Source organism: Podarcis bocagei (genome assembly GCF_964188305.1).
Source record: "Podarcis bocagei genome assembly, chromosome: Z".
Classification (NCBI taxonomy): Eukaryota; Metazoa; Chordata; class Lepidosauria; order Squamata; family Lacertidae; genus Podarcis; species Podarcis bocagei.
Genome location: NC_138140.1, coordinates 7,044,280 through 7,063,550, shown reverse-complemented (window position 1 = coordinate 7,063,550; position 19,271 = coordinate 7,044,280). Strand labels below are relative to the sequence as shown.

Genomic DNA, 19,271 nt, shown 5'->3' with positions numbered 1-19,271 from the left:
CTAGCCGCTTCGTGGCTCCACACACCACACACGAGAGGGATGGAGGAAACGTGTTTTAAAATCATAGTAATTAGTAATAATATTAGTAATTAGGCTCTGTGTGTGCGCACACACATTCACAAAGTAAATAAAATGTATTTAATCACAATTGGCACTAATATTAGGTAATTAGGCTGTATATCATGCCTCCTCCTCACACCCATACACGAGAAAGAAAACCTGTTTAAAAATAATCATAATTAGATATACTCTAATACTGTATTAGTAATTAGGATGTACGTATACACACAAGAGAAAGAAAAAGACGTTTAATCATAATTAATATTAGTAATATATCATGCCTCCCCCTCACAAGAAGGCAAATGTGTTTTAAAATCATAATAATTAGTAATAATATTAGTAATTAGGCAATACACACACACACACAGAGAGAACATGTTTCTTCATAATTAGCAATATTAGTAATTAGGCTCTGTGTGTGCACAGCATTTGAAGAGTTAAAAGAAATTCGAAGAACTCTGAGCTTGAAAGATTTCCAACTTTTATTGACTTTTTAGACTGTTCCCTTTGCATAAATATACCGGTAAATGTGCTTTTTAGGTGTAATGCACAGCTCAAAAAAAAAAAAAGGAACATAAAACACATCTTTGCTCACAAAAATAAATAATAATAACTATTATTATTAACAATAACTAGGGTAACATGGAGAGCTTGGGGGTCAAAAATACCACACCTCTGTTAGTTATTGTTAATGATATTGAGGGGGCATTCATCACATACACACAGCCCTTTAAATATCCCCAACTTAATCGATCTTAACTCACTTCTCCAGAGAGAGAAACAAAACTCTGGCTTAATTGAAATAGTGTTAATAACTTAGAAAATATGCCTCCTTTCAAGGGGTCAAACAGGTTTGCATCACTTAGAAACACATTATTTCTTTCTTCAAGATTTCTAACTTTATGAGTTTTGAAGCTCACTTCACTACTTAGGAGAGAAAAATAAAATTGGCTCTCCTGGGTCCTTAAAATAAGTCCTTAAAAAAAAAATCCTTTAATTTACTGGCTCTTCTCTCAAGGGAAAACTAAACAATAATTAGAAAACTAGTACTTAGCATTTATATGGCACTTTCATGTGGTCAGCAATTTTTGGCCATCAAACACACACACACACTTTTAATAGGTTCTAGATTTAGATGCTGACTCACTTCTTCACATGAGGAAAAAATAAATGTGCCTACAAACACACTTCCAACTTTAATCATAGCACAATCCTATACTTGTCTACTCAGAAGTCTTACTGAATTGAGTTGGGTTTACTCCTAGGTAAACAGGTAAAGAGCTGCAGTCTTAATAGCTCGCTTCCCCTTACCAAAAAAAGTGTGCTTTTAAATTCATTACACAAACTTCTTTTAAAGATTTTGACTACCTCACTTGCCCTTACCCATGCTTCACACGGAGGAAAACATACACTAAAACAATAATAATTATATTATTAATAATAGTACAATATTTAGACTTTTCATTATGCTTTCAGCACTTGGAGATGTTTTGCATTCATTTACTGGCTGGCTAGGTTTCCCCTCACTAAAATAAATAAATAAATAAACACTAAAAATAATGCTTAGCATTTATATAGCACTTTCAAATATTCAAAGAACTTCATATTCATCACACACACTCCCTCTCTCTTAAAAGATGTTCCAATTTACTGCCTTGCTTCCCCTCACAAAGTTAAAAATAAATGTACTCTTTATACACACCACATTATACAAATCTTTACACACTGCCAGTTTCACTTTTTGGCAGCCTCTTTTCACAATGAAAGATTAATGCACTTTTACTCATGTGTACACAAACAATGTTCCCATGTTTGTTGTTGTTGTTTAGTCGTTTAGTCATGTCCGACTCTTCGTGACCCCATGGACCAGAGCACGCCAGGCACTCCTGTCTTCCACTGCCTCCCGCAGTTTGGTCAAACTCATGTTTGTAGCTTGGAGAACACTGTCCCACCATCTCGTCCTCTGTTGTCCCCTTCTCCTTGTGCCCTCCATTTTTCCCAGCATCAGGGTCTTTTCCAGGGAGTCTTCTCTTCGCATGAGGTGGCCAAAGTATTGGAGCCTCAGCTACAGGATCTGTCTTTCCAGTGAGCACTCAGGGCTGATTTCCTTCAGAATGGATAGGTTTGATCTTCTTGCAGTCCATGGGACTCTCAAGAGTCTCTTTCACCCTCATTAGAGGTTCTTTAATTCCTCCTCCACTTTTGTTTACTGGTCTGCTATTCAAAGTTGGGAGGAAAAAACATAGATGCAAAATCTCTGGGAAGAAGTAGACACAAAGCTCAAATAGAAATTCTTCAAAGCAAGCAAAAATTGCAGATATGCATGTCTGTCCATTAGATAAAAACCAGAAAGCATTATCATTATTATTAGAAGCAGTATTATACTACTTTGCTTTTGAAAATACATATGGATCCCCTCAGCTTTTTTGTATTTTGAGAAATTGGAGGGAAGTGTATATAAATAGCCTCTTTAAAATGCTGCCCTCTGTTTTGTAAGGGATACGGGGTGGGGGGGAATTGTTTCAAAAATAACCTATTCCTAGAATATGCAGAATGTGAGAAGAAGATGTACAAGTAAAATCAAATAAAAATTACCACTTTGGGATGGTAAATTACTACTCAGATTATATGATATACATCCAATAAGTCCTTGGAATGTGTGGGTTTTGGCAAGGAGGGGAATATACAGCCAACAATAGTTAATGGATAATTTTACAGAACTAACAAACTCTTGGGATATGAAGAACTTGTGAGGAGAAATAGAAATATACAAAGCGGAAGGATTTGTGTACAGAGGTACAGTAGGTGGAAATGACCTTGGGGTGAGGAATTTTGTAAAGGCTGGGAAAGTATGAGGATAGAACATATGTGTTAAAAAGTACCTGAGGATAAAAACATAAGAAAAGCCCTGCTTGGTAAGGCCAAAATCATGGAATGCAGCATCTTGAATATATAGTGTGATGTAGTGGTTAAGAGCGGTAGTCTCGTAATCTGGGGAACCGGGTTCGCGTCTCCGCTCCTCCACATGCAGCTGCTGGGTGACCTTGGGCCAGTCACACTTCTGTGAAGTCTCTCAGCCCCACTCACCTCACAGAGTGTTTGTTGTGGGGGAGGAAGGGAAAGGAGATTGTTAGCTGCTTTGAGACTCCTTCGGGTAGTGATAAAGCGGGATATCAAACCCAAACTCTTCTTCTGAATAGAAGACTTTGAATTTGTTGCATAAGCTTGAAGAGAGAACCTCAAAATATACTCAGTAACAAGGAACCTAAATCTGCTCTCTTCCTGAAGACATATTAGCACCTTCTAGTTAGTCACTTAGCAGATAAGGATTCCCTCTCACCTTTTTCCCCCTCAAGTGTACTTAAACATATTGTTGCTAAAACCACCTCAGAATTCTCTACTTCATCTCACCACCGCCACCCCTGCAAAATCTTAAAGCCCCTTTACACATATTTCTTTAAAAACAAATCATCCCCATTAATTTGTGAGGACAAAGTCTCTTGCCAAAATTAAACTTAGTAGTCCTGGTGCAAGAGGACAGCCTCCCTTATGTATCATGGGGACATTCGCACAGTGGACATGTATAAAAGGGGGGGGGGATCTTCCTAAGGATCTATAGTGGGACTGATGACAGAGTTGTGATCGGTGAAGTATGGTGGCCAAATTTGCTGAAAACACCGAATTATTCAAGGTAAATAAAAACAGAAAGACTGCAAAGAATTAAAAAACGATGTCTCCATCAGCAGTAAAATGGAAGATGCAGTTTAACTGTAAGTTAACAGTAAAGTGATGTATATTGGACCAGGTAAAAAAAATAAATTACATTTTCATGTAGACTGATGAGATCTGAGCTGGTAGTGGCTGATCAGGAAGAGTACTTTCGGATATTGCAGGTGGATAGCACAATGAAACAGTGAGCCAGCATGTGGCAGTTAAATCGACAGAAGTCTCCCCTGGCCCTGCAATTAAAATTTAAACTGTGAGTCATCGATGATGCTGAATGATGGAAGAGTCACAACAGACAAAAGAAAGTATGTATTCACACAGCACAAAGATTTAACTATGGGAGTCACTTCCACAAAATATGATTGTGGCCATCAACTTAGATGGCTTTAAAGGGGAATTATCCAAATTCATGGAGGACAGAGCTGCTAATGGGGCAGAGAGAGCCTGTTTCCAAATACCAGTTGCTGACAAAGAACAGTGGTGAAGAACTGTTTCACTTCGGTCCTGCATGTGGGCTTTCAAGAAAAGGCATCCGGTTGCCCACTGTGAGAAACAGAATATTTGACTCAGTACATTCATGGTGATGTGTGCTCATGATGGTATTTGGAAGGTTGTACAGAATCCCTTTTTCATTCCTCTTTGCACCAACAAAAGTTTTGTCATACTGCTCAGTCCTATAAAAGGTAAAGGGACCCCTGACCATTAGGTCCAGTCGTGACCGACTCTGGGGTTGCGGCGCTCATCTCGCTTTATTGGCCGAGGGAGCCAGCGTACAGCTTCTGGGTCATGTGGCCAGCATGTCAAAGCTGCTTCTGGCAAACCAGAGCAGCGCACGAAAACGCCGTTTACCTTCCCGCCAGAGCAGTACCTATTTATCTACTTGCACTTTGACGTGCCTTCGAACTGCTAGGTTGGCAGGAGCAGGGACCGAGCAACGGGAGCTCACCGCGTCACGGGGATTTGAACTGCCGACCTTCTGATCGACAAGTTCTAGGCTCTGTGGTTTAACCCACAGCGCCACCCGCGTCCCTATAGCTTCCCGCAAAAATCCTGAAACTTTTTTTTTAAAAAAAATATTTTTTTCAAAAAATAGAAGTTAAACAATAATAAAAAGAAAAAAAGAGGGGGGAAATGTATAAAGGGGGGAACAAAAGAAAAAAAATACTTTTCATAACCTGAAATATTACCAAATTCTTGCTTCAAATACAGTGGTACCTCGGGTTACATACGCTTCAGGTTACAGATGCTTCAGGTTACAGACTCCACTAACCCAGAAATAGTACCTCAGGTTAAGAACTTTGCTTCAGGATGAGAACAGAAATTGTGCTCTGGCGGCACAGCGGCAGCAGGAGGCCCCATTAGCTAAAGTGGTGCCTCAGGTTAAGAACTGTTTCAGGTTAAGAGCAGACCTCCAGAACGAATTAAGTACTTAATCCAAGGTACCACTGTACTGCCATATATAAATCTTGGTTAAAATATTATAAAAGACTTCCACCGCATTCACCACACGTCTCTTAGTTATCTTGCCCGCATTTACATCTGTTCTTCAATCATTTCCCTTCCTTAGATTCTTTCACAATCAAATCTTTATGTTCTCTGAATTCTTCACAAGGTTAGTCTAGAAACAACCAAACTTTTGTATTTGAGCCCTGCTTGTATAAATAATCATTTAAACATTTCCATTGTTTCTGAATTAATTTTTTTGACTTATGCCTTATTAAATCCGTCAATTTTGCTAACTCCAGATACTGACAGAGTTTACTTAACCATTCCCCCTTTGTTGGAATATAATTTCCTTTCCAATGACTGGCTACCAACATTCTCGCTGCTGTTGTTGCGTACAGAAATATGTAACTTTTCATATCATAACTGTTTGGGCTGAGGGGAGGGACTGTCCTGCTTTTGTTGCACTACAGTGCAAGAGTACCCCTCCAGAGGAAAATAATTTGGAAACATTGGAGAAGCATTGCAGAACTATTAATAAAGTGGAATGATATGTGGTTGAAATCCACAACTAATGCATATTGCCGAATATTCTCACACACAAAAATCCACCAGTCTAGAGGGCTTTTAGATGAGTCTTTGGCCTAATCCAGCAAGACTCTTCTTCTGTTCACCTTCAGAAAGAACAACAAAGAATTCACAAGGGAGTCACAAAAATTGAAATCACTACAAGTAGGGGGCCTTTTCTCCACCCCACCATTTATATATTCTCCTCCCTTGTGTACGCTTTGCAAGCTGTCTCCACTTTCCTCCTATCTGATAAAAGTAGTCAATTTACTGTGTTATTTAACCTTTCGCCTCTCCATTCCCACATTCTGCTAATCTCCCCCACCCTTAGTCCTTCCTAAAGATTATTTCAGACAGCTTCATCACTCCCCTTTCCCCTTGGCTGACTTCTGCTTGCTTCCGGTAATTTTATTTTAAGCCCTCAGTTCCCTGGGCCTTGAATGGGATCTCTCATACACAACTCTCAATCAAATCAAATCTTAGGAACAATTCCCATCTTGGGTGAGGTGCACTACTCTTCCATCCTTTTCTTTGCTTCAGTACTTTGTCACTTAAACCCTTCTTTAGTTTTCTCTTACTCAGGTCTGCCCTTTTGTTGTACTACCTTCAACAAACTTCTTGCCTACCAATGCATTAATATCTCTCATCAGCTTTGTTTTCTCTTCAGTTCTGCCTCACTTATTTAATCTTTCATCCTATCTTTCGTTCTCTCATTGTCCCTTTTGCTCCTTCTCTTTCGATCCATTTTCTCTGCCTCCTCTTTCCAGTCTGCTATTAATTCTTCCAATGCCTTTTTTGCCCTTTGCATAACTTCTCTTGTTGTCTAGGCTTTACACAGTCCAGCTCTCTCACACACTCTTCTGAAATAGTTACCCAGTTTACCCACCGGCAACACATTCCTCTCAAGACTATCAACTCTGTAATAACAACACAGCTGTGCTCCAGGCAATATTCTTGGTTGGTTATTTCCATTTTATAGGTAGATAGGCTTGTAATGCATACAAGGTTTCTAAAAGTGTCCAAGCTCCTCTATGTTGAACTCCTCTACGTTCAGGCAAGCAAGCGTGAGACAGCAGAAGGCCTTGGGAGAAAAATGTACTTTCAGCTCAGCCTTTCATTGCCCTTTCAAATATCAGCCGCTGGATAGGTTGACTGGCTCTGGGGATTTGTACCTTAGAGTTCAAATCCAGCTGCAATCAATAGCAGCTAAAGAGCTGTTACTACTTGATAGTCTGTTTAGCAACATATGTGAGAGAAAGCTGGTAGTTGCTAAAATCATAGCTGGATGTCCTTAACACCCAGTTCAAGGCAATGCGCCTTCTGTTTGAACAAAGTAACCAAAAAGTTCAAGACAGAAACAGATTCTATTTGTGGTGGCATTGAGTGAAAGAGGAGGAAGAGTATACACACCCAGACAACAGTTTCTCATGTGATCAAAAAGTATTTTCAGTTATTTTGAAAGGCTGATTATATCTTTAAATCTTGTTTTTTTATTTTGCTGTTTTAGTTTTGCTGGTTTTCTGCTGTTCTTTAAAAATTGTTGAAATTGACTTCTGGGTCAACTGCAACTACGCAAAGCAGTTTTTCTGAGATTGGAAAAGGCCTGGTGGAGGGGGATTTGGGGGTCACAAAGGCAAATGTATTGGGTTGGCTGGAGATCTTCCACGTGTATCGGAATCACTGTTTCCTGCCTTGGACGGAGTCAAAGGATCTCATCCGAGGCAGGCTGAGCAGCGAGACACAGGTGGACACCACTGCTGACTCCTCTACTGGGAAGCCTCAGATGCAAGCACGTAAGTGGCTGACTACCCACTAATTTGGATTAAACTGGGAAAAGGGAAAGGGCACCATCACAGAAATGGGTCAGATGATCTTAAAAGTTCACAATCTCAGTGAACACTTGGCTTAATTTGTTATAGCAGCAGTGGTGATGTTCATAAACATCACCTTCATTTTTTCCCCATCTCTCAAAAGCTCTTTGACCCTTGCTTTGTCTACCACAAAATCCAGCTGAAAGGCTGGATGCTTCTCTTGCATGTGTGAGGCATCAGAAGCAGTAAGCCTGAGAAAAAGGAGTGCCTGGTCGGAAGTAAGTGTATGTTTATGTGTGTGTTTGTAATCTTTTACTCTCTGAGTTTCTGTTGTGTAGAGCCACAAAAGGAAGAGGAAAGGGTGTCAGACTTAGAGCAACCATATCTGGAAAAGTTAACTCTTCTTATGCTCTAATGTTCTTTTTTAAAATAAAGTTTTTATTTATTTTTCATGGTACAGAATATACATGAGAAAACAGTTGTTAGTAACAAATTGTTACAGCAGTAACAATGCTCTTGGCATGCTCCATCACACAATCTGAATCCTTGCGACAAAAACTGTATTCTTCCACTCAGTGCAATGGGTTGCGGGGGAGCTGGAGTGTCATGCAGCCATTAGCTTTCTAGCCAAGCCCACTCCTCCATCTATGCTACTTTTGTACTTGCAGGAGAGCTTCAAAAGTAATATCTGCAACCAGCTGGGGTGGATCTACACTCATGGTTTATAACATTCAGGAAGGGTTAAGGAATGATTTTCATAACATAGATGGACACATTACGTTTCACTTCTAACGTTAATAATGCATTATTAAAATGTGACATCAGAGAGCGCTGCAGAGCAACCAGGAACCAGCAATAGGGAAGCTGCATTGTTATGGAGAAAACAAGGTAAGGAACTTTTAAAAATTTACCAGTATCCCCTGTGACTTTTTAGAACAATATATCTCGTATAATTCTAATAAAGTTAAAATGGTCAGTGTAGATCCAGCCCTGATTTGGGATGTCATGAAGGTTCATGAAATGTTTTCTTCTTCTTCTTCTTCTATTATTATTATTATTATTATTATTATTATTATTATTATTATTATCATCATTTCATTTTTTTACTGCCATGGAGTGGATAATAATTTTGAATGTTCTCCAGTAAGTATAGCACAGACACAATCTGAATGAGTTTTCTGTTTGTGGCTTCTGTAGTAGATCTTGTACATTGCTCTCTCAATTTTTGGATCATTAATATAGGTTTTAGAACGTAGAATGGTTTGGTAGAGTTTTGTGTGCCCCTTACGTGCTGCTTACTTTATACTGGTCTACTACGAGAATTGGCAGCATAGGTTCATTTCTTCAGACAGAGGAGTGGGCTAGGTTCAGACCTCTACCTGCTACATTAGATTTTTTTCTTGCAGAGAGATTTTATGTGTGGTGGTGGTGGTGGGGAGGATGGGAATTGGGATCCAGTGGAATCTGGAGGATACCATATTGGTTACCCCAAATATATTTATTGCCTATGGGAACTCCTGTCATGGAAAGAAGACCATGTGAATGAGGGTTCAATGCTGGGGGGGGGGGGTGCTTCATAAAGATGTGAGTCCTAGTGGAGGCTGTTCCATTACAGTGAATAGGACACTGGCCCACCAACCCCAGACTGCCCTCAGCCAGCCTCCACCTGTCTGCCTTCCTATTTACAACAGACCCAGTGGGTGACACTGGCTGTCATCCACCTTCTTAGTCTCAGTGTTGCATTTGTAAAAATCCAACAGGGAAGAGGATAGGGCAAATCTGGCTCCACCTGTCATTGTCTCTGCATGTTATTTACTCTGGCTCTACCTGCTGTTGGCTTCCCTGCTTTTGGTCCTACTGGTCTCAGTGGGCACCATCCACTTCTCATGAGTCCCCTGCTGTTATGAAAATATAAGGGAGTTTATTTTCTGGAGGGAAAGGTGTTTACACCTACATACCTGCCGTTCTCCCTCCCTGACCAACATCTTGGACTGCAGTATCAAGCTCAGGCGAAGCAAATTCCTGTGAACTCAGTGAACTATTGCTTCAACCAAACTTACTAAGGACTGGTAATGCCTGTGTAATTTGACCAGACATCTTGTAATATATATTTGCATTGCATTACATATTTTTATTCCAGGAATCATTAGTACTTACTCCAAGACCATATTATTGGTGTTCTCTTGGCTTCACATCATGGGAGTATTTGTTTCAGAGTAATCCTGGATTTGTTTGGCATGTTGGGCTGAGTGATTGAGAGTGCATTCAATCATTCGTTCCAGAAACAGAAAGAAGATTCAAGAAGCAGTGAAAGCTGAATTATTTAGTCTACAAATGAACTTTTGCTGTGGGAATTGTTTTCTGAACATGCACAGTTCCTACAGGAGACAGTTGTAGTAACTGCATGTAAAAAGAAACAGTTATGCATTTTATGACCTGCTCAAGTAAACAACTTACTTGATTGATCTTTATTGCTTCCATGAGTGTTTTGTTGCCTTTGGTGTGTGACCTGAACTTCGATGTGCTTCCAAGGCGGCTGTCCAAGGCTAATCTCTGCTGATATTAGGGCTGGCACACACCAATGTGATCTGGAGATAATAAAATCTTTAACAGGTTATGGGTTAATTCCTGTGAAGGTGTTGGGGTTGGCACAGATGCATAAACAGCAGCTAATCTGTGTTACCAGGAGTTGCCTGTGAGGAGCGCCAGCAAGGAGAGTCTGTGGGGCCAGAAGTTGAGCAGTGTTCTTGCCGCTTTGAGTGAGTAATCAGTCACCGGTCCGGGACAGCTGATAGCTTGGTTGCCGCTATGGCGTTGGCTTCAACGTCAGTTTCTTTCCCGATGGAAAGATTGAATGAACACAATTATTTATCCTGGAGTGACAAGATGTGGGCGTATTTGAAGCAGGAGGGATTGTGGAGCACTGTAATGAATCCTCCTGTTGGGAATCTTGATAATGGGCAACAGAGCTTTGAGGACAAATCCCATGCTAATCTGATTTAAGTTTGGAAAATTCCCAACTATCACATGTGCATAGAATAGATGCTGCCAATCAAGATACAGCTGAGTTTCGGTGGGGGGTAAGAACAAGGGCTTTGTATAGAGCCAGGTTGAGGGAAAGTGAAAGTGTTTCAGATCATCTGCAAAAGATGTGTGATTTGTTTTCACAATTCAGCAAGCTTGGTGAGGATTACTCAGAGCAGCAGAAGGTGTATATCATATTGTCATCACTGAATAAATCATGGGACAGTTTAGTCTTAACTCTTGAGGCTCTGCCTGAGCAGCAAGGGACCATGCAGTATCTCACCGGGAGATCATTGACGGAGGTGTCAAAACACCAGGAGAGGAAGGAGTTAACCCCTCAATGCAACCCAAGAAGTGGGAGGCGTTCTGGTGGAAGGAACGCAGCTGGTGATGGACAGCATTCCACAGAGGCCGGTGACTGCGCATAGGAGTCAGCATAGGGTTTTCCATGTGGATCATCAAGACATCTTCAGCGGAACTGCACTGCTAATTTGGGTGGCAGCAAAGCCAAACAGCAGCCAGCAGCTGCTAAGAAGCAGAAGAAGCATCAGCAGCAGGCTCAATGGCCAAGGAATCTCATGAAGGTGCCCATCTATGCTGGATAATTGACAGTGAATAATCTAAGTCTCTAGTTTGTTCATCACAGCCTTTTGAAGAGGAGCTTCCTAATACACCTGCACGCATGGTCTTGGCTGATGGTAGAGTGCAGGAATCAGCTGGGCGTGACAGTGTGTATGTTCACAGTCTTGACGCTGCAATGCCTAATGTGTTAATTGTTCCTTGTCTGGAAAATAATTTAATGTCTGTATCATGTCTTGTGAAACAAGGTTTCAAAGCATCTTTCTCTGATTCTTGCTGTACAGTAGAGAAGGCAGGCAAACTTGCCACTGCGCCACTGAAGAATGGTTTGTATGTGTTGTAAGACCAACCAGGCTGTGTGAAAGAGTCTGGGGCGTGCATGAGAGCATGAAATAAAGCTTTGCATAATGGTTGTTTACATTCATGGCATTGATGCATTGGGACGCAAATTTCAAAAAATGTGGCTAAAATGTCTGAGCTGTGTGAAGGGTCCAAAATGAAAGGGGGGAAAAGTTCAACTTTTCCTGGATTGCAATACATGCAAAGAATCAAAGAATAAATGTGGGTCTTATCAGAAAAGTGACAGGGTTAGTCAGAGACCATTTGCTCTGGTTCATGTTTATCTCTTTGGGCCGTTCCCTGAGATGGAAGGAGGGGCTAAGTATTTTTTGGTCCTAATCAATGATTTTTAGCGCCTCATGTGGGTGAGGCACAAAGCAAAAGAGTGAAACGTTCCAGGTAATTAAGGATTGGGTTAACTATGTGGATAGAAGATTCTCCCACAAGGTGGCACAGTTTCAAATTGATAGAGGTGGAGAGTTCATGTCAGGAGCTTTCCATACCTGGCTGAAGAAGTGTGGGATCAGTCAGCGCAAAACATGACCATTTTCTCCTCAGGAGAACAGAATGTGAGATTAGATCTTTGCAAACAATGCAGGATTCTATGCTGAGTGATTCTGATATACCCAGAAAATTGTGAGGGGGGGAGCAATTCTGTGTGCTAATTACATACAGAACAAGCTGTTTCATTCTACAGTAGATAATACTCCTTATTTACTGCTTTTTGGCAACGAGCCATGCGTGGATCATCTCAGAACCTTTAGTTGCTGGGCTTGGGTGCACAACCTGAGGGGGGCAGAGAAGAAAAGGGGATCCCACAGCACAGAGGTTGAGGTTTGTCAGATATCAGAGCTTGTCCAAAGGCTATCAATTTTTTTCTTGGGCATGGCGGGATTGTAGTGTCTAGACATGCAGAGTTTTGTGAGCAGGGTGGCTGGGATCATCTGCATGCAAATTCTGAAGTTGTTTTACCCTCTTATGCTGGTTCAGATTTGAAATCTGTGGGGGAAGAATCACAGGATCACAAGAATTTGGCTGTGAGATTGTTTAGTCTGGAAGAGAACTACTAAACAAAATCCTGACCCAGAAAGGCTGTTGTCTAAGCGGACTTATTTGCAACTGACAGGACCAAAATGACAGAAGTTAAGAAAGGCAAATAGGGACTTCATCAAGGAGAGGATTGGTGGCAGTGGAAGAGGAGAAAAATTCAGATTTAAATGAATCCCTGAGAGGGGTTCAAGTGGCATTAGAGGCTAATAAAAATACAATAACTCAGCTTCCTTTCAACATTGTGGAACAGACTAAGAGAACAACCTCTGTTGAAGATTCTGTGAAGAAAATTTGGGTGGAACATCAAGAGGTTAAAAAAACAATGTGGACACAACTCAGAAGGATGTGGGTGCTCTTAAACTGGAGAAAGAGCAGGTATTAGATCAGATGACTCTCTTGGAAATGAGACCAAAATCTTGCGGTTTTGTGGAATTGGAGCAAGAAGGTGAGAACATTAAAGACAAACGCTACAGAACTAGCGGAATTTCTGGGGAAAACGAAAGAACAGATGCTGGCTGTGATAGAGAGAGCATTCCATGTTGTCTGTGTTCACCAGAACAAAGAAGCTACCAGGAGATGGCCTAGTGCAATTCTTCTCAAGAGCTATTAAAGATGAAATTCTGCAAATGCATTTTAAAAACAACCTATAGGTAGATGGCAAGAGGATACTAATTCTGAAATAAATTATAAAAAGAATACTGAACGAAAGAAAGGACTTTAAATTTCTGACCAAAGCGCTCAGGAAAAAGGGAATCCCATTTAGGTGAGAATTCCCAGAAGGGATTTTATTTACATATACAATGAAAAAAACCACAGATGTACTGAGATACTGAAGGCTGTGCAATTTTGGAGAAAATACAAGAAAGAGTTGGCACATTTCAGAATTGGATGTGGTAGTGACAGAAGAGGATCAGCCTTTGAGCAAACAGATATAAAATTGTATTATGAAGGACTTCCGGTGCTTACCACCATGGTGAAAAGTGGCTCCCACGCTAGCGGAGACCGTCCGTGCAGCAAATTAAAGATAATTTGAGAGTAATTACCCTTGCAAGCTGGGTTGGGGGGGGTGAACTTTCACTTGCAGTTCATCTAATACCCGCCTCTCGTTCCAACAGAATGTTGGAAGCAGGGGATGCTGAGTGCCTAGCACTGCCACATATCAGTAACTCTCCAACGCAGTCACTATGAGCAGAGGTCCTTCTGTTTCTTAAGATGTATTTGGATTTGGACTTAAGTAATAGGTGCATTCTGAACTAAGGAGACAAGATAACCTGCTAAATGAATCAGCCACTGGAGAGGACTTTTGCCATAACCTGATTGGTATGTAGGAGGAAGGGAGCCTTTACTCTATCTTCATATACATTATACTTGCTGTTTTATGATCTGGCAAGCCTCCCCCGAAGATTTATTATTAATGGAATGCAAGAGGGAATTAACGAGGACTTCATAATTTTTACGAAATAACTACAAGAATTGAACTGTGTGAAAATATTGTAATGATTTGTGGCATTGACCTTCTATGATGGTAAAGAGGACTCTAGTTCTGATTACAGCTTCAGCAAGATACCAGCTTATTAATGGATGGGAAAGGGATCAAAGAAGATACCATATTTTTCCATGTATAAGACACCCCCTACTTTTGGGGACTCCAATTTAAGAAAATGGGGGGAGATGGCCCAGAGTTGTTGAGCTTTTTTTGGGAGGGACAAAAAAAGCATGCATCACAGAAGGTAATGCCAGAATAGGGCGCGGACCTCCTGAAACGTTTCCCCATCATAATGCCCAATTTTCTGATTCTTTTAATTCCAAATATCTTTATTCAATAGTGCTTTAAATTAATTGGAAAGGATTACTACATCCTAGCTGGAGCTCGAGGCTTCTCACCAGGGGGTAAAGATGTTTTTCTTCCATGCCATGACTCAGTCCCGTCTCATTCCCCCCCCACCGCCTTTCTGTGTGGTGGGGCGGACAGGAGAATTCGCTGACCGGTGCCACCAAATCCTCAGCACCCAAAATTCAATTTGGGGCTTTTGGAGTGCACAGCACTCTTGTGTTCTTCCCAGATCCCTCTTGGTGATTGAGCCTTTCCCGGAGGCTACAGCTCTCATTCTGTAGCCATTAGCAGCAATCCCAGAAGTGATGTGATGTATTTTTCTAAGCAGCATCAGTTGCTCTGGTCGTGTGTGTGTGTGCGCGCACACACAGACACAATGGTAGCTGGTCTGTGCGTAGTCTCTCTCTAGGCATCTGCATGCAGTAATCTAAACTGAAAAATACTTAAAACGCCAATGCAATCCAGGTTAAAAAGGAGAAAGAGGAAGAGAAAATAACCACTTTGGTCTAAGTGGTAGCAGGTGGAACATTTGCCTTGCCTTACAATCTTCTGAGTTACGGTTCTGGACAGCCTAGTGTAATGTATCTTTCATCAAGCAGTACAGGAGATGAGAGAGTTATTGCAAAATATCAGCAGAGGCTTAGAATTTTCTTTCTGAAGTGGTTTTCAATTGGACCAATTATTGATGATATGTATATACAGTGATGGTGCACTACATACGTATTTACAATATATGGAACAATTTGCACTGTCTGTAACTGATCTGGCAAATTCTAGGGCCAGCTAGTCAAATATGTCATATTGCCCTACTGTGATGTAATATGAGGCTTATATTTCACTTTTCAAGATGCAGATCAGCATCAATAACTCCTCTAAGGAAGAGCAGAGAGAGTTTTTCACAGTCCAAAGGAAAACACCGCAGAATTAATTTCCCCCTTTAAACTGTGGTGTATTAACTCTGTTCTGTGCCCATATATTATCTAGCTGTGGCCTAGAGTTACGTCAATACAACCTGTGGTCTTGTCAGCTTTCACAGCCTCTAAAGCAGGAGCATGCTTAGGTCAGCAATTCAATTAAAAGATTTCTGGATTTGGGAGAGGGAGGGCAGCAGGGGGTAGTGAAATAATATTTTAAGTAATGCAGGAAGTGACATTTATGATCCAACAGCCAGGATTCTTTCCTCTGATTTAACTGTGAGCCAGCATGTGGTTTTATGGGGCATGAGATGCTACTGGAAGAGTGTAAATAAATCTTTAAAAGTCAGAATGTCATGTACAAAACATTTCAGAATATTTGAAATACTGGTCTCTATTTACCTGACGCAGTTCCTACTTTTTGTTGCCTGCCCTTGGTAAATTACTGTCCTAAATTCATCCTTACTTTTGCCTTTTGCGGACATCCACCCCTTGCCTTGTGGAGGAAAAGCATAACTCAGTATTAGAGCATGTTCTGTCCTGAGACTTCTCTCTCAGTCTGGCTAGTATGCAACAAAACTCCACAAAGCTCTTAAACATGTATTTTATTGAAGTTTACAAGGCACATGGACTCACATTCCAGTAGGCTGTCCTTTTGGCTTTGAATGAATGTGGTTAGGAAACTCTACAGTTATGGAGTTCTTTATGGAGTTCTGTAGGAACGAGCGATTTTGCCTCTCTTCCTGAACTTGCATGAACTAAAACAGAAAGTTGCAAGGAAAGACAGGTGGGAAGGGAAAGTTTTCCTGCCCTGAACAGAGCCAATAGAAACTAAAATATTACTGTTCCTTTATTTCCCAGGCTGCCTTGAGGTCTGGAAATGGGAAATGCACTACTTTTTCTTAAAGGGGCAACATTATTATTCCTTCTGCCTAATCTTATCACTAAATAATTGAACCCTTTCGGGGCAGAACAGAGCATCTGCTTTGCATGCAGAAGGTTTCCTATTCCTGCTGTATGCAGTAGTTAGCACAACCCTCCCAGTGCATGCTTAGTTTGATCTGCAGCCTCCAGGAACAATGGACCACTGAGTGTCGGTTGGAAAATAAAGTGAGGTGGGGGGGGGGAATTGTGTATGTGCGTGTGTGTGTTGGCTTGCTTGAGTCACCACAGCACACACACAGCATTCTGAATGGCAAGCTGACTAGAAGCCTCAGCAACAGCACCCCTGTTACGAGATGAGGAATGTGCTGTAACACTTTGTTGCAGGTCCCACTCGTAGTACAGTGGTACCTCGGGTTAAGAACTTAATTTGTTCTGGAGGTCCGTTCTTAACCTGAAACTGTTCTTAACCTGAAGCACCACTTTAGCTAATGGGGTCTCCTGCCGCCGCCGCATGATTTCTGTTCTCATCCTGAAGCAAAGTTCTTAACTCGAGGTACTATTTCTGGGTTAGCGGAGTCTGTAACCTGAAGCGTCTGTAACCCGAGGTACTACTGTAATCATTTGAATGTGGATAAGGGGTGTGCGTCTATTTTTAGGAGTTCAAGGAAAGCAAAAGGAGGGCCAAAAGCAGCTGAAAGAGGATGCAGGTATGCGCAGGTTTGTTTTTTAAAAATGAGAGTTTGGTATTCCCAACGTGTTTCAGCGATACTCTTATCAAGAGAAATTGCACATATCCTTTCATAAGTCTGTTCAGCAAAGCTGCCCGCTGCCCAATAACCATTATATTTTTGTTTCTTGACACAATCAACATTTTTCACTTGCTCACGTGATCAGAACATGTTGGGAACACATCTTTGCAGTTCTTTTTTTATGTGCTGATTTTTCTCTCTCAGGGGGGCGTTTAAATTACCCATCTTCCTGGCTGGTCCAGGGTTCAGGGCACTATTCAGGCCGGTTCTTATCCCCAACGAGGTCCTGGTTTTGCAGGAGAGGAGAGAGGGAGAGAGCACATACCAGAAAATTTAGTTTTGCACAATTAACATGGGTAAAAAGCGTTCTGTCCCCCCTAGCACAACAGATTGAGTTTTTGAGGTTAGGAATGTGATAGAGAAATGCATTGAAAACAAATACCCAGTAAAGACTAGGCACAGACTAACCTCCATGTAAGCTTTGTGCAAGCAGATCAGGATGAGCGCTGAATAAACAGGTGGACTGGAGGAGCCCTGAGAATCACAGATCTAAATACTAGAATGGTTGGCTTGCTGCCAAGTGAATTTAAATAGCATTTGGAACAGGCTTAGAATGGCCGTGCTGGTAGATGATGATGGGAACTGCAGTTCCAAACATCTGGAGGGCACCAAGTTGGCAAAGGCTAATATAGGGGAGAAATGACCTTTATTATGTTTGCTTCCTGTTTCTTTTAATACAGTGTGCATATTGCAATTCTTTTTTCCTTTTGTGTCCTATTCATGCTGGTATTTGGAGACAAAACACCAATAAGAACTGCTCGGCCTCTTATATCTTATGCATTTATACTTAACATTGTTCCCTAAATTATACCAATTCATTGCACTTTGTTAAGGATTAAAACTTCAATGTTTCACACTAGGTCCTGGCTAACTTTTTTGGGTTAATTATTTTAAGCATTAAATACATAGGAAGATGAAAAGTCTTTTTGTTGCCCTCTCAATAAGTGAAACAACTGTAGTAAGCTGATTTAATTAAGATTTGCTTTTAAAAAGCTTGACCACTGTTTGACTGGTTATTAATAGAGCAGTTAAAAATGATCTAAGCACCAAATCCCACTGGCTGTGTTGTTTCCATTTTTTGAACCTAAAAATACACAGAGTTATGAAAGGAAACATAAGGAGAAATATCAGAAAGTATAACATGACTCTGCCTTTCCTACCCCATCCAACCACCAATTATATATACAGCGCATAAAAATGGGGGAGAACTTCTATTCAATTTACCTTTAAAGGTGAATCTACCAGTTTTTAGAGAGAAGTTTGGAAGAGAGATATCTTACTCTCTCATAACACAGTAGCAAAGTGAAGCACAATTGTGATCACTCCATTAAAACTTGCTTAGATTTACATCTGCCCTCATCCATCTTTACACAAACTTCTCCACAAAAATACTTAGACTAAAATAAATCACAGACATGTAGCTTTGCAAATAAGTGAATATTTTACTTGCAGAGATTCAAGAAGTTGCAGTAAACAAGTCTCCATCCATTGGCAGTAAAATGAAAATGGCAAAAGTACCAAACAACTTAAAAATAAAAATAATGCACTACATTAATGGGGTGGATTGGGGGTTATGCTAGGGGTCAGCAAACTTTTTTTGTCCCTCAGGGCTTGTGGGGGGCTGGACTATATTTTGGGGGTGAAATCCCCATCACCAACTCTCCCCTCCCTTCTCCACAGCACCGGACGAGCCCCGGTGGCTGCTTACCTGTGCCTTGCGAGTGGCAGGGGTTGGTGGCGGCAGCAGCGGAGGGACAATGAGCGGCGGGAAAGGGCTGGTTCCAGAGAGGGGCTGCTTAAAATGGCACTCAGCCAACCGCGGCTCAACAAAGCCCAGCCCCCTTTTTCTTCTAGGCAGGGTGGGGAGAAGCCAGGAGGAGGGAGGGAGGAGGCGCCGCCGCAGTGTGCATGTGTGGGGGGAAATGGAGCACCCCAAACTGTCAGAATCCCCATGCCAATCCATGCGGCGATTCCCAGACCATCCAGAAGGCAATTGGACCAGATCCGGCCTCTGGGCCTTAGTTTGCCGACCCATGGGTTATGCCTATGTGCTCGATATAAGATCCATCCATCCAGTCACCCTACCCTTGGGACCATTTGAACAATTCACATTAGCAAATTAGAGGCAGTGACAGACTGGGGAGAAGTCCAATGGAATTCTCTCTCTCTCTCTCTCTCTCTCTCTCTCTCTCTCACACACACACACACACACACACACACACCCATACAC

General features: G+C 41.4%; 1 long non-coding RNA gene across 2 annotated transcripts in view; it reads left to right on the top strand.

The window, feature by feature from the left end:
• LOC308579100 overlaps positions 1–19,271 on the top strand; it is a 304,876-nt gene that overhangs the window by 134,523 nt on the left and 151,082 nt on the right. The window lies entirely within an intron of this gene.